Consider the following 12,212-nt stretch of genomic DNA (forward strand, 5'->3'; position numbering starts at 1 on the left):
GTTTTCAAAGATTTCTAAGACTCTAGGACCTAAGAGTGGTATACTGACCAAGAAAAGGAACTTGCTGAACCTCTGAGCCCGACCGCCCGTGAAGCATGATATATTTCTACCTTCTATTTTGAGCAGAATGTCATTCTCCCGCGAAATATAATGCGTTCCTATATATTTAAATATATAGATGTTGTACATAGTTACACCTGTAACGTACACATGGTATACGTGTATCTTTTTCAGCCGTATGTGTTTCTCCTTACACAGAAGTCACTGGAATCCCCAGACGGCACGGGAGCATCGCTCACGGAGACAACATGCCTTTCCGTTTCTGCCTCCCCGTGGGTCCGAGGGCTCCTTTCCTTTGCACGGAGAGGTCATCACATGAAATAAAACCCAGGACCGTACACAAGCGATACCTGGATTCAGACACCACCCCTCGCTCATCAGGCTTCCCAAAGAGCAGAAGCATCGAGGAAGCATCGTGACAACCGCCCGTGGGTGGGGGGGAGGGAGTGGGGTGACATAGGCTTTGCACACGTGTCAAGAGGCCTCCGAGGCATCTTCACGGGGCACCTGCCCTCGGGCCGAGCTGCAAGGCTGTGGATGGAGCCGTTGCTCACATCACAGGCCTGTCCCCAAATCTGGGTCTTCGACAAATAACCCCATTTAACACAGAGAGTGGCTCTCCTATGAAAACTCCGCCCGTTCTGCGTCCCACAGCAGCACGGTGAGTGGACACGCCTCTCTCGAGCCCTTTTCAACGAAGGGATGGACAAGCAGCCTCGTCGTCAGCGTGTGAGGGAGAAGATGGAATAATTTGCCTGAAAATGAAGCCAGGGCTGCCGGTGTGGACGGGGCACTTATTAGATTCCGATGACTTCCTGAAGTGTGTTTCCGCACGAGCTTCATTGAAAACATCAACGACAAGAACAGCAAGGGCTCCGTGAACACAGATGAGCGGGTGCTGGGAAGGTCGCTGGGTCCCCAGCAGGAATTTGGGAGAAGAGACTCGCACGCTTTGCCGCTGCGGCTGCGGCTGCCTTTCGAAGGCTGAAGACGAGCTGTCAGAATGAGCAGAGTCCCATCTGCGCCTCGCCCGAGAGAAGACGTTCGATCGCTATTTTGAAAGACTCGGTAGGAAAACACCGTTTGACGAGATCTGAAACCCATCTGCCGAGCCACAGGCATTTCAGCACATTAGTCCAAAAAAAAAAAAAAAAAAAACTAAAAGGAAAAAACAGCCTGTGACATGAAGGAACGGTTGTCTCACGTAAGACGGAGAGACAGAGACGGACATCAAACCTGGCGTGCACAGTCACTGCCACGTCCGTGGCACGCAGAGAGCTGCTTTTATAAGAAGCCGAAGGATGCACATTGAGAGCGAACTTAATAAACAAATAGGATTTCGGAAAACCCCGGCTGAGGATGCAGCTCAGGCTTCTGTTTCTGTACGGGCAGACAAGGCCGGACCTCGAGACTGGAGACCAAGCCATCAGAAACCTGAAATGACCTGACGTGACTCACAGGAGTTGAGGACAAACCGACTTACGTGCTCACAAAAAGGACACTTCAACATCTCCGCAAGAAAAGGCAAGCAAATCCACAGCAGAGTGTCTGAGAAAAGGCACGGGAACAGATGCGCATACACATCCTCCTAAAAAGCCTCCAAAATGACCAAGTTTTTTTGCAATGCAAAAAAAAAAAAAAAAAAAAACCCACCCAAACACAATTTGCAAGTCAGATTGCAAACTGTCAGCAGAAACATAATCAATAGTGAACAGCGCCAAAAAGTACATGCATATATTCATTTTATACATATGTATGAATATATACATATATCTATATATATACAGTGAGAGAATTATCACTGAATATTAAATTTGGAACAAATTTACCATGTAGAGAAACAGGAGGACGTTCCCACGGCCCTGAACAGTTCATCCACGGTTCTGGAGCGCTCTGTTACTTCCAGCTTTATAAAGATGCAACCGCCGTGTAACATTGTATCCGTTTAAGGACGATTTGATACACGTATGCGCTGTCCACCGTGTCACATAGTTGTCATTTGTTTGTTTCGTGCTGAGAACGCTTAAGATTTACTGTCTTAGCAACTTGCAAGTACACGACACAGTGTGACCGCCGTGCAGTACCTCAAACCCCGTCTGATAACTGGAGGTCTCTCCCCTTTTGCCCGCCTCCTGGCCCGGGGCACCCAAGAGTCTCCCGTTTCTCTGGGTTCAGCCTTTGCTGATGCCACGCCGGACCGAGGTGACACGGCACGTGTCCGAGAAGCACTGCTGATCGCTGACCATTCTCCCACGGCGAAGGGCATCTTCTGAACAGTTCCTGAAAGGTGGGCAGCCAGCCGCCAGCCACAGCTGTCACATGAGCACGACCTCCCGGCAGCTGGGCCGAGACCCCAGGCCCAGCACGGTTCATGCACGGGGTGGAGACAGGATGCTCGGGGCGGACAGCCTGGCACGTCACCTCCGCAGGCGAGCTCAGTGCATTTCCCGCCACTTATTTCCACCTCGAGGAAAAGGCACGCGCCCAAAGTGTATTCACGAACAGCGAGTGTTTTCGGCCGGCTGTAAGACAGTCCCCAAAGCTGGGTGTGTGACTTAAATGAAAGACACGTGTTCTCTGTCTGTCCTGGGGGGTTACACGGCTGAGATGAAGGTGTCACGGGGGCCACACTCCCTCTGGAGGTGACAGCGTGGGGGGCGGTCTGTCCCAGGCTTCTCCCCAGCTTTGCTGGCTCCTTGGCTTATGGCTGCCTCCCTCCGATACCTACGTGATATTTGCCCTGTGTGCATGGCCTGGTCTAACTGTCCACTCGTTTGAAGACACCTGTCCTATTGGATGAGGGCCCAGCTTTCTCCAGGGTGACCTTATCGTAACCAATTACAACTGCGAAGACCCCATTTTGCGGGAGGCCCCATCCTGCGACGTTGGGGGTCAGGGTGCCAGGTTACGACCTTGGGAGGGGAACAGGATTCTACCCATAGCAATCTATTAAATAACACGGCGTGTGTGTGTGTGTCTGAGTGTGTGTGTGTGTGTGTGTGTGTGTGTGTGTGTGTGTGTGTGTGTGTGTGTGTGTGTGAGTTGACCTACCAACTGTAGGACTCTGAACTAAATCAGCCTGAAGCTAATTCGCCTTTTCTTACGGCTGGGAAGACCTGCCCGTAGCCAGTCACCCTTGGGGGACAAAGCTGTCCTTTGTTAGGGCATAAGTGCTTGGTTTTGGTGACATCCTCAGCCTCTCTGTCCTCTTGCTGTCTGGCTGATTCTTATGGCCCATGACCCTCTAACTATATTTGCGTCACAGCATCAGAATTCGTCTTGTTCCAGGTGATACTGATGAAAAACATATATATATATTTTTTTTTCCTTTGAGGAATAGAAGGGCCCTGCTGGTTCTCAGACGTGCTCTGTGAGGAGACCGCTCAGCCGGCCACACGTGCCCAGATGACACGCAGCCGAGCCAGGAAAGCGGTTCCCGGGGCCGTGCGGGGTCCCATAGCTCCACGGTTCGACCCCACTGTCCACGGCTGCACCACAGTTTTACCTGAGGAATAAAGAAAGGAGAACGAGGTGCCCAAAGCCGATTGTTTCCTTTTACCTTTATTTTAATGGATGAGCCGTCGTCGACGACAGTTACAGACAGCGAACGAATGGACCTGTTAAAACGCTTCCATTGCACCTACGTGGAGACGTGACGTGTACCTGGGGGCGTGTGCGGGGCCGTTTCGAGCAAGCGTCTCACACTCGGACGCGGACGCCGCCCGGGGGCGTGGGACTCCGTCGGTCTCCGAGGCGGGAGGCGTCGCGGGGCCCCGAGGCTGACGCGGGAGGCGCGGCCCGAGCTCAGAGCCGACCGGGCTGCTCGACGGCCACCCTTCCCCGGGCCGTTCGCGAACGGCTGTGTCCGCGGAGCCCGGGCGCGCGGAGTCGGGATGGGGCCCCGCACGTCCCGACACACCTCCTCGTCTTTCGTCTTTCGTGCCATGTTTATAGCGAAGCCAGAAAGCGTCGTCGCCGACCGAGGGCTTCCGGTGTCCCCACCCCGTCCCTTTCCTGTCTCCCAAAGTGTGACCGAAAGAAAAAGCAAAAAGCTACTGGAACGTTTAGGCGCGTGCAGAGGCCAAGTGTTCCAGGCGGTACAGACGCAGAGAATAAAGCCAGGGAATAAACTGGCGCGTGCACGGTGCAGAAGGCCGGAAGGCGTACGGAAAGCGTCGACGGGTGACATTCGTGGAGGACGTGGCGTCCGCCACGCTGCTGAGCGACGCCAGTTCGAAAGACCCCAGCGGCTTCTTTCCAGCCCCAGGAGATGCTCACTATCCCCCCACCCCCACCCCGCAGGCTGCTGGGCCATTCCGTGGCCACTGTGCTCAGGACAAAGCCGTCGAGGCCAGGAGGTAGATTCAGGGCTCAGAACACAGTCCGAGTCTCTCTGCACAGAGCCACGACCAAAGCAGCGAGCCAGGCCAGCTCGCGAGCACCCCGGGTCCAACGACGTCGTTCTTGTCACCCAGCGGCTCGGGGATGCTCCGCGGGGCGGCTCACGGGTTCCCCACGGGAGAGAAGGCAGTTTGAGGAGCTGAGTTACGCCAAGGGACGAGGGGACGTTCCGCAGGAGTGACGCGTGGGGCTCCCGTCTGGGCCGGACGTGGCTCAGAGGGGTCGCTGGGCCCCGGGCCGCTCACACGTTCTCCGGTTCTGTGAGGAAAGATCGCGAGAGAAACGTCACAGCTGAGAGACACACACTCTGGGGCGGGTCGCAAAGCGATGTCCCCTTTTTTGTTGTTCCGACCGTTGGCTGCGTGTTTACGGTTTGGAACACCCTGCGTGAACCCAGGACCTCTCCACGCCTCAAGCGCTAAAGTCTGCGTGAACGCCTTTCGCGTGTATGGCTGTGTCGCCCGAAACCCGGCCCCCAGTTCCAATAAAACTTTATTTACAGGAACAGGGTCCAGCTTGCAGGCTGTACTTGGCCAGCGAATCATTATGGTTATCATGTTTCTCATTCTCTTCTCTTATAAACTCTCGAGCTCAGGTGTGATGGAGACCGAGCCTTGGCCGCCAGGGTGCTTGGTCAGTACCAGCCACCCACCAGCAGAGGGAGGCCACGGCACCCAGCAGCAGAGGGAGGCCACGGCACCCACCAGCAGAGGGAGGCCACGGCACCCACCGGCAGAGGGAGGCCACGGCAGGTTTATGATTTTGAAGTTGCGTGAATTCTTTAAAGAAACAGCATCAGAAGAGTGCTCTGTTTGACAGCTCCCTGCGCCCACCACAGGGGACGTGTGGGCCCAGCCCCCCCAAACCGCAGAGCGATGCAGGCCTGGACTCAGGACCAAGCCTGGGGACACCCCGAGTTTCCAGCTGCCGTTGTGGCTGGAACACGTCGTCTGTCCCCGCCTCTGGAGAGGTCTTTAGGAAATTCACGCATGAGCAGCCAGGATGCATGCACCCAAGGATGGATAATGGGGGGTGACTATCCAAACCGGGGAGGCTGGACCCCCGAAATGGAACCATAAACCCACGGTGGCCCCCCCGAAGCGTCTCCTGAGGCCTGCAAACTAGACAGAAAGATTCACGATCCAGTGCTTTTCAGTTTTCCTTTTGGGAGATGGCTGGAGACATTTCAAGGTCGACCCCAATATTCCCCCCGAGTCCCTCGTGATGAAAACGTCGCCGTAAACCAACGGAAACAAACCCGTGTTGGCCTAGCTGAACGCACCCCCCTCAGCCCCCCGCTCATCATGCTGCAAGCGACGTTAATGATTGCAGCTCTAGGGCCGTTAAACCCAACCGTGCAGATCAGGAAACTGCTTTAAAAATGAGCGGAAGGGCGACCACATCCTGTCGAAACACGTGCATTGGTTTCTGTGAGGTTCCTCCGTGTTCCTCCCAAAGCCCGGACCCAAAATCCCCTCATGATGCAAGCGGCTCCACGGCAGGGTCAGGATCCCACAAAGTGTCTTTATCACTTTATCGGGGTGTATAACCAGGGGGAGGCGAAATATTTAGAGCACAACTTGCCGTGGGTCCTAAAACAATTTCTCCTCCTGTTGCGTTGGAAATAGCTGACCGCGGCCCCCACCAGCGTGACCACCACGACCGATACAATCGGGGAGACGATCTTCGCCACCGTGTTGCCTGCAAGAGTCAAGAACAGCAAGGTCGGCTGAGGAGAGGCGGCCGGTGGGAGGGCCAGCTGCTCAACAGAAGGAAGCGCCACCGCGTGTCACCCCCCACCCCGGAGCCACAGAAAACAGGCTGAACTAAAGAGTCGGCCTCGCAGAAATGATTCTTGCTTTTTGCCCCATGTTAAGCTGATGAGCCCCGGACGCCCAGCGCCTCCAGGGCGGAGCTTCGCTCAGCAGAGACGCCGAATGCGGTTTTTTAAAAACGCGCTCTGTTGCATGGATGCGCCCCCTTCCAGACGTGGAGTGGACTCGTGCCCCCCCAAAACGATGTCGGCCTAAAGGCACGGAGACAGCGCCGACACGTGGTCGCATGGGACATGCAGAGCCAGCGGGGCTGCGGACACAGGCGCCCGTTAGGCACCAATGTGCTTTCTTAGCAAAACGCTGTGTGAAGGGACCGGGCCGCGTGCCGCGGGTGACCCACCCTCTGAGAACCAGGCTCCCGGGTGGGTTGGAGCCGCGAGACCCTGCTCCCCCATGGGACGGTGACGGGCCCCCCGCCCTCCGCCTGGCAGGCCCCGCACCCCTGCACCCCTGCACCACGCCCTCTGCCACGTGGCCCGGCAGCGTCTCCCGTCGAGAGCTGGGGCCGATTTGAGCCGGTGGCCGAGTCCCACGACCATCGTCCTGAGGCACGGTCGCCCTTTACGGCCGCTGTGACCCGCGGAGTCTAGTTACCGCGCGGCCCACCCACGTGCGTTCTCGTGTCTCCCGTCCGGCGTGAACAGCGCACGGCCCTCGACGCTCACCCCGTCTGTCCAGCCCCGGCGCCCACACCCTAATGCAGCTCCGGTCACCTCCGGGGCTGCCTCCCCGCGTCTGGCTACGAGACCCCGAATGTGCCATCCGACCACGTGTCAGAGCCAGACTTTGGTGTCGTGTTCACCCCTCCCACCTCCAGCTTCTGCCCTAGAGAACCCGAGAAGCCACAGCGTCTCCGGGGAATCAGACGCCCCGCAGACAGCGATGCTGAGACGCTGCCGGGGCACAGGCTGGACGCCACTCCGGTCCCTCGCTTTTCCCTGCATCACGGTCACCCTCCGCCTGGGCAGACCGGCTTCTCTCATCTTTAATGGAGCTGCCACTTTGCTAAGAGGCAGGGACACAAACTCCCCGCATCGCGTGAGCCAAGTCCCCAGCGGAGCTGTCCCCTGCGTTCTGTGACCCACACAGGAGCTGGCACTATACTGGGGGGTTCCTCTCAGACGGAACTTCCTTCCTCCTGTCCTTCTTGGCTTCACGTGAGCACTGGTCACTGAAATGGGGGTGACGCTGCCCCCACGGCACGTCCCAGACCCCAGCTCCGCTCCGTGGCCACGAGGGGCCGTCGGCCTCAGGTCCACACTCGGCTCTCCTTCCCCGAGCCCACGGAGCTGGTCCCGCCCGGACGGCAGACGCCTTGCCCAGGACCCCCGTGCAGAGGCACCGTCGGCGCGTGCCCCGAGGCAGCGGTGGGCCCCACAGCGAGTGGCACAGCCTCCACGGCCCCGCCCACCCCCTCGGGACGCAGAGACGGGGTGGGACGCTGGCGTCAGTTACCGTGAGGGTCGCCGTAGGTCGTGTACCCGCCTCCACCTGTCGGGGACAAGCACAGAGTCAGACAGGGATCCCGCAGGGCGTGTGGGTGCCCCACTGGGGTGGGGGGTGCAGCCATCAGCACAGCACACACACGCGGGTTCCCACGGAGCTTAGCACCCGCGGGACGGACGGGGCTCAGCAGGCAGGAGGCGGGCTGTGGACACGCCCGTCATGGCGAGGAGGGTGATGGGGGCCGGGAAGGTGCTTTTACGTCCGGGGTCACTGAATATACACACGTGTGCACAGAAGTGCAATGCGCACAAGCCCACGGCTACATGCACATATATGCACACACGTGCACACACATGCAGGCACAAACACAAGCGACCACGTTTGCACATGGGAACAGACACACACGCGTTCACGCCTCCACACACATGCAATGCACACGTGCATTTTTGTGTGCGTGGCATGTACACAAACTTCGCACATATGTGTGCACGAGTACATGCATGCATGCCAGCACATAAAATACATGTGCACGTGTATGCACACACATACGTGCACGTACAATCACAGGCATGTGTGAACAGGTGTTGGCACACCACATGCGCATGCATACACATGAACACATGGGCACCCATGTGTGTATCTATGCACACAGACACACACGTGTGCACACATACACAGCTGTGTGTGCCCATACACACCCAATGACACCTGTAAACAGGTCATAGTGCCTTTCAAGACAGCAAGGCCTGAGCACATGCCGCATGCCACCTCCAGCCTCGGTGGCCGACGAGGACACACACGGGAAGCCCCGCGGTCAGTTAGTCAGCATGCAGGACACAGGACAAGCTCCCCGCGGCGGCCACATGGCAATTAGTTGTCCAGCGGGACACATGCTGCTCACACGGCCTCTAAGAAAGAACCGCTTTACCGTGACCATATCCACCGGAGTTGGGTCTATAGCGCCCTCCTCCTGCGGGACAGAAACAGCATGTGAAGTGGACATTCATGCCCAGGGACTCAGGTGAGGTCAGGCGAGGGCACCCCGGGGAGCCCAAGCCGACACCGGGAGGCCGAACAAGGCTGTAGAGGCCTCGACTGTGTCCCCGTGCGAAAGCGAGGGATGGTCCCCACGAGAAAGGCCCTGCTCATGGCCTCGAGAGCACGCACACACCAGGCCACGTCGAATGTCCGCCAGCTGACAGTGGGGTGCGACTCGGCCTGAGCGCAGCCCCCCTTTCTGTGCCCTCAGAAGAGAACGTGGCAGAGCCTGACGGAAGCGCAGCCCAAAGCGTCACCTCACCCAGGGACAGAGCGGAAATGCCCGCAATGCCTTGCCACGTCCGGACAGCAAGGCGTGCGGAACATCTGTGATCTCCTCCTGACAAAGCCCAGGGCCAACTTCGCTGGGTTCGAGGTGGAATGGTTTGGGCGGGGGTTCCTTGCATGTCGGGGGGTAAGTGAACATACCGCCTCTGTCAACAGGACGATGGGCAGTAAAGGGGCTTAATCGTGGCCCTTCAAGTTTGTATGTTGGGGTCCTCACCCCTAGGACCTCAGAACGTGGCTGGATGTGGAGATGGGTCTTTACAGAGGGGTGAAGGTATAACGAGGTCACCAGGGGGGCCCTGATCCCACAGGACTGTGTCCTTATAAGAAGAGGGGACGAAGACACAGACACGCACAGAGGGTCCACGTGAGGACACGGGGAGGGGACGGCGTCCACAAGTCCAGGACAGAGACCCGGGAGGGACCGGCCCCGCCCACAGCTGCATCTCGGACACATAAATCTCCGGTGTTTCAGCCGCCCAGTTTGTCACTTTGCTACGTCAACCCGAGCACACTCAAACGATGGCTCTTCGAGAAACCTGGTCATGGAAAGCCAGCTCCAAAGACATTGCGTGAAATGTTTTTCCCCGTCACCAGGACGGGGCACAGACGCAGGACACGCCCTTGCTTGGCTGTCCCCGCCCTCGGCACAGATTCCACATGAGAAGGAAACATGTCAGACATGTTCTGTCACCTGGAGGGAGGGACCGGGAGACTCAGCCAGTGCCGCCTGAGCCCAGCCTCGGGGCTGACCTGCTGGCTGAGTCACAGCCTCACCCAGCCCAGCGCCACACGGCACGTTTTGTGGGAGTTTCGCCCCCAGTATCACAGACAATCCTGACGGCTGAGATTTTATCCCCCGGGGAGCCGGTCCCCAAGTGACGAGAGACCTGAATTATTTCCCAGGCAAACGCGTAGAAAGTCTCACGGCTCCCGGAGCACAGTGGGACGAGTCACGTCTCTCTAATTCGTGAATCTGGCCAAGAACAGAGGAACACGCCGTCCGAGGGTCCTGCGCGGAGGCAGAGGCCCCGCAGACGTGGGCGTGGGGGGCGAGGCGCACGTGAGCCGGGCCTTTCCCGGGCTGTACCAATGCGGGGCGTCTCCCAGCCAAACGCGCCGTGGCTCTTAAAACAAATGTCGCCTGCATGAGGGGGCATTGCATGAGCACGCAGAGGTGGAAGCAGATGGTCCTTGACCGACTCAGCCATCACCTTCCACGGGTTCTCTCGTCCTTCCTGACCTCGTGCCCCCTATGGGGACACAGTCACGGGGACGGGGCCACGCAGATGCCGACCCATGTCCAGCCCTTCGAGTGAGGACTATCTGAGCATCAAGCTCACCTTTATTGCATGCAACCGGGTGTAGCAACCCCCACTCCAGAGGTCAGGGAGGGAACGTGACCGCCTTCCAAGGACAGCTGCACGCCTCGGAAAAGCTCCACGCACATGCTGGTTTCAACCAAAAACCATATTCATTTCAAGACGTACAAAGCTCTTAATCAATGGCGAACAGCAAATAAGGGTCGTCAGCATCGTCATAATGCTTTGAAATCAATCCGTAGATTGATTGCTGGGCGGGGCTGTAATACGCAGCCTGGAGACCACGGCTGACCCTATATTGCTTTCTGCACGTAATGACACTGCTGTGCACGCTTCAAAGCTGCCGAGAGACTCAACCTTAAACGTCGTCAGCACCAGGAAAAAAAACGTCGTCACTATGTTTTCATAGTTGCGACTATGTGACTGTCTCTTTATAGTTACAACTATGCAACCATTTTCTTTATGGTTATGACTACGTAACTATGTGTGGTTACAACCTTGTAATGATTTTGTTACAGTTTCAACTATGTAACTACTTTATAGTTGCGACTATGTAACCATTTTTTATGGTGACGACGATGTGACTGTTTCTTTCTAGTAGCGACTATGCGATTATTTCTTTATAGTTGCGACTATGCGATCACATCTTTATAGTTACATGTGTCACTATTTCTTTATATTATACAGTAACTGGATTTCACTACACTTACTGGAATGGTCACTCTGCAATCTATACGACCGTCCAGTGACCTACGCACAGCCGACCCCAGCAGAATGCGTGTGCGAATCCCATGTCAACAAGAATGATTCGCAGCGTGCGTACCCGCCCCCCCCCCGGGCCCGAAGCGTTTCCCTCGCCCATTGGGAAGACATGAGCTGCCCAACCGGATCCCCGGGGTGCTGGCTGCTCACTCTCGCTGAGCGTCAGTGCCCGCTGCTGCTTCCTTGCTCCTGCACGAAGGTGCGTGTGTGCAGCACTTGGGCTCCCGCCGAGCAGGTGGACGGGGAGCAGACGGCCGGGGCAGACGGGGTGCGGGAGGCCGACACCAGCAGACAGGGCGCCGGCACCCGAGCCCCCAGAGAGGGGTGGTGGTGAGGAAGGCACGTAGGAGCCCGAAAGTGCCCCCCCTGCCCCGCCCGCCGCCCACGGGGACAGGCGCTGGGCGTACCGTGCGAGTTCCCGTAGCCGTCGTTACTGGGGTAGTAGCCGCCTCCGCCGCCTCCGCCGCCTCCTGTGGGAGAGAGGGTGAAGCTGGGGGATCCTGCAGCTGCAGAGCACGGCCTTCCAGCAGGTGTCGCCTGCGTCAGCGATGCCGGCACCACGGCCATGCCCAACAGCCACCTCAAGGAGTGCCCCACGGGGGGCCCCTGGGGACACTCGAGGGGCCACCCCAAGTCACGGGTCCCCCGTGGGAAGAGTCGCATTGAGCTGGAGCCCTGCAGGAAATTCTGTGCCTTTAGAATTCTAATGCTTCTAACCCTTCTACAATAAAATCACAGAGCTCAAGAGACGGGACAGGCCCCGTGGCGTGTCACACGCCGAGCCAGCCCCGTGCGCCTGTCTCCCAGCAGCCTGCACTTTTATTCACGTGCAAAGATTCTTTGCAGCTTTTCACAGTCCAAGTACAGAGAGAAAGTTATGTTTAAAGTAGTACATATGTATATACATGTGTGTGTAAGGACATATATATGTATATAGACAAATATATATATAAAGGCATATACAGAATATGTGAAGGTACATATTTATGGATACAAAGATGTACATCCATAAATAGAGGTATATAAAGGTACATAAAATATACAAATGTATACACGCATA

Source organism: Pteropus vampyrus, unplaced genomic scaffold, assembly GCF_000151845.1.
Source record: "Pteropus vampyrus isolate Shadow unplaced genomic scaffold, Pvam_2.0 Scaffold521, whole genome shotgun sequence".
Classification (NCBI taxonomy): Eukaryota; Metazoa; Chordata; class Mammalia; order Chiroptera; family Pteropodidae; genus Pteropus; species Pteropus vampyrus.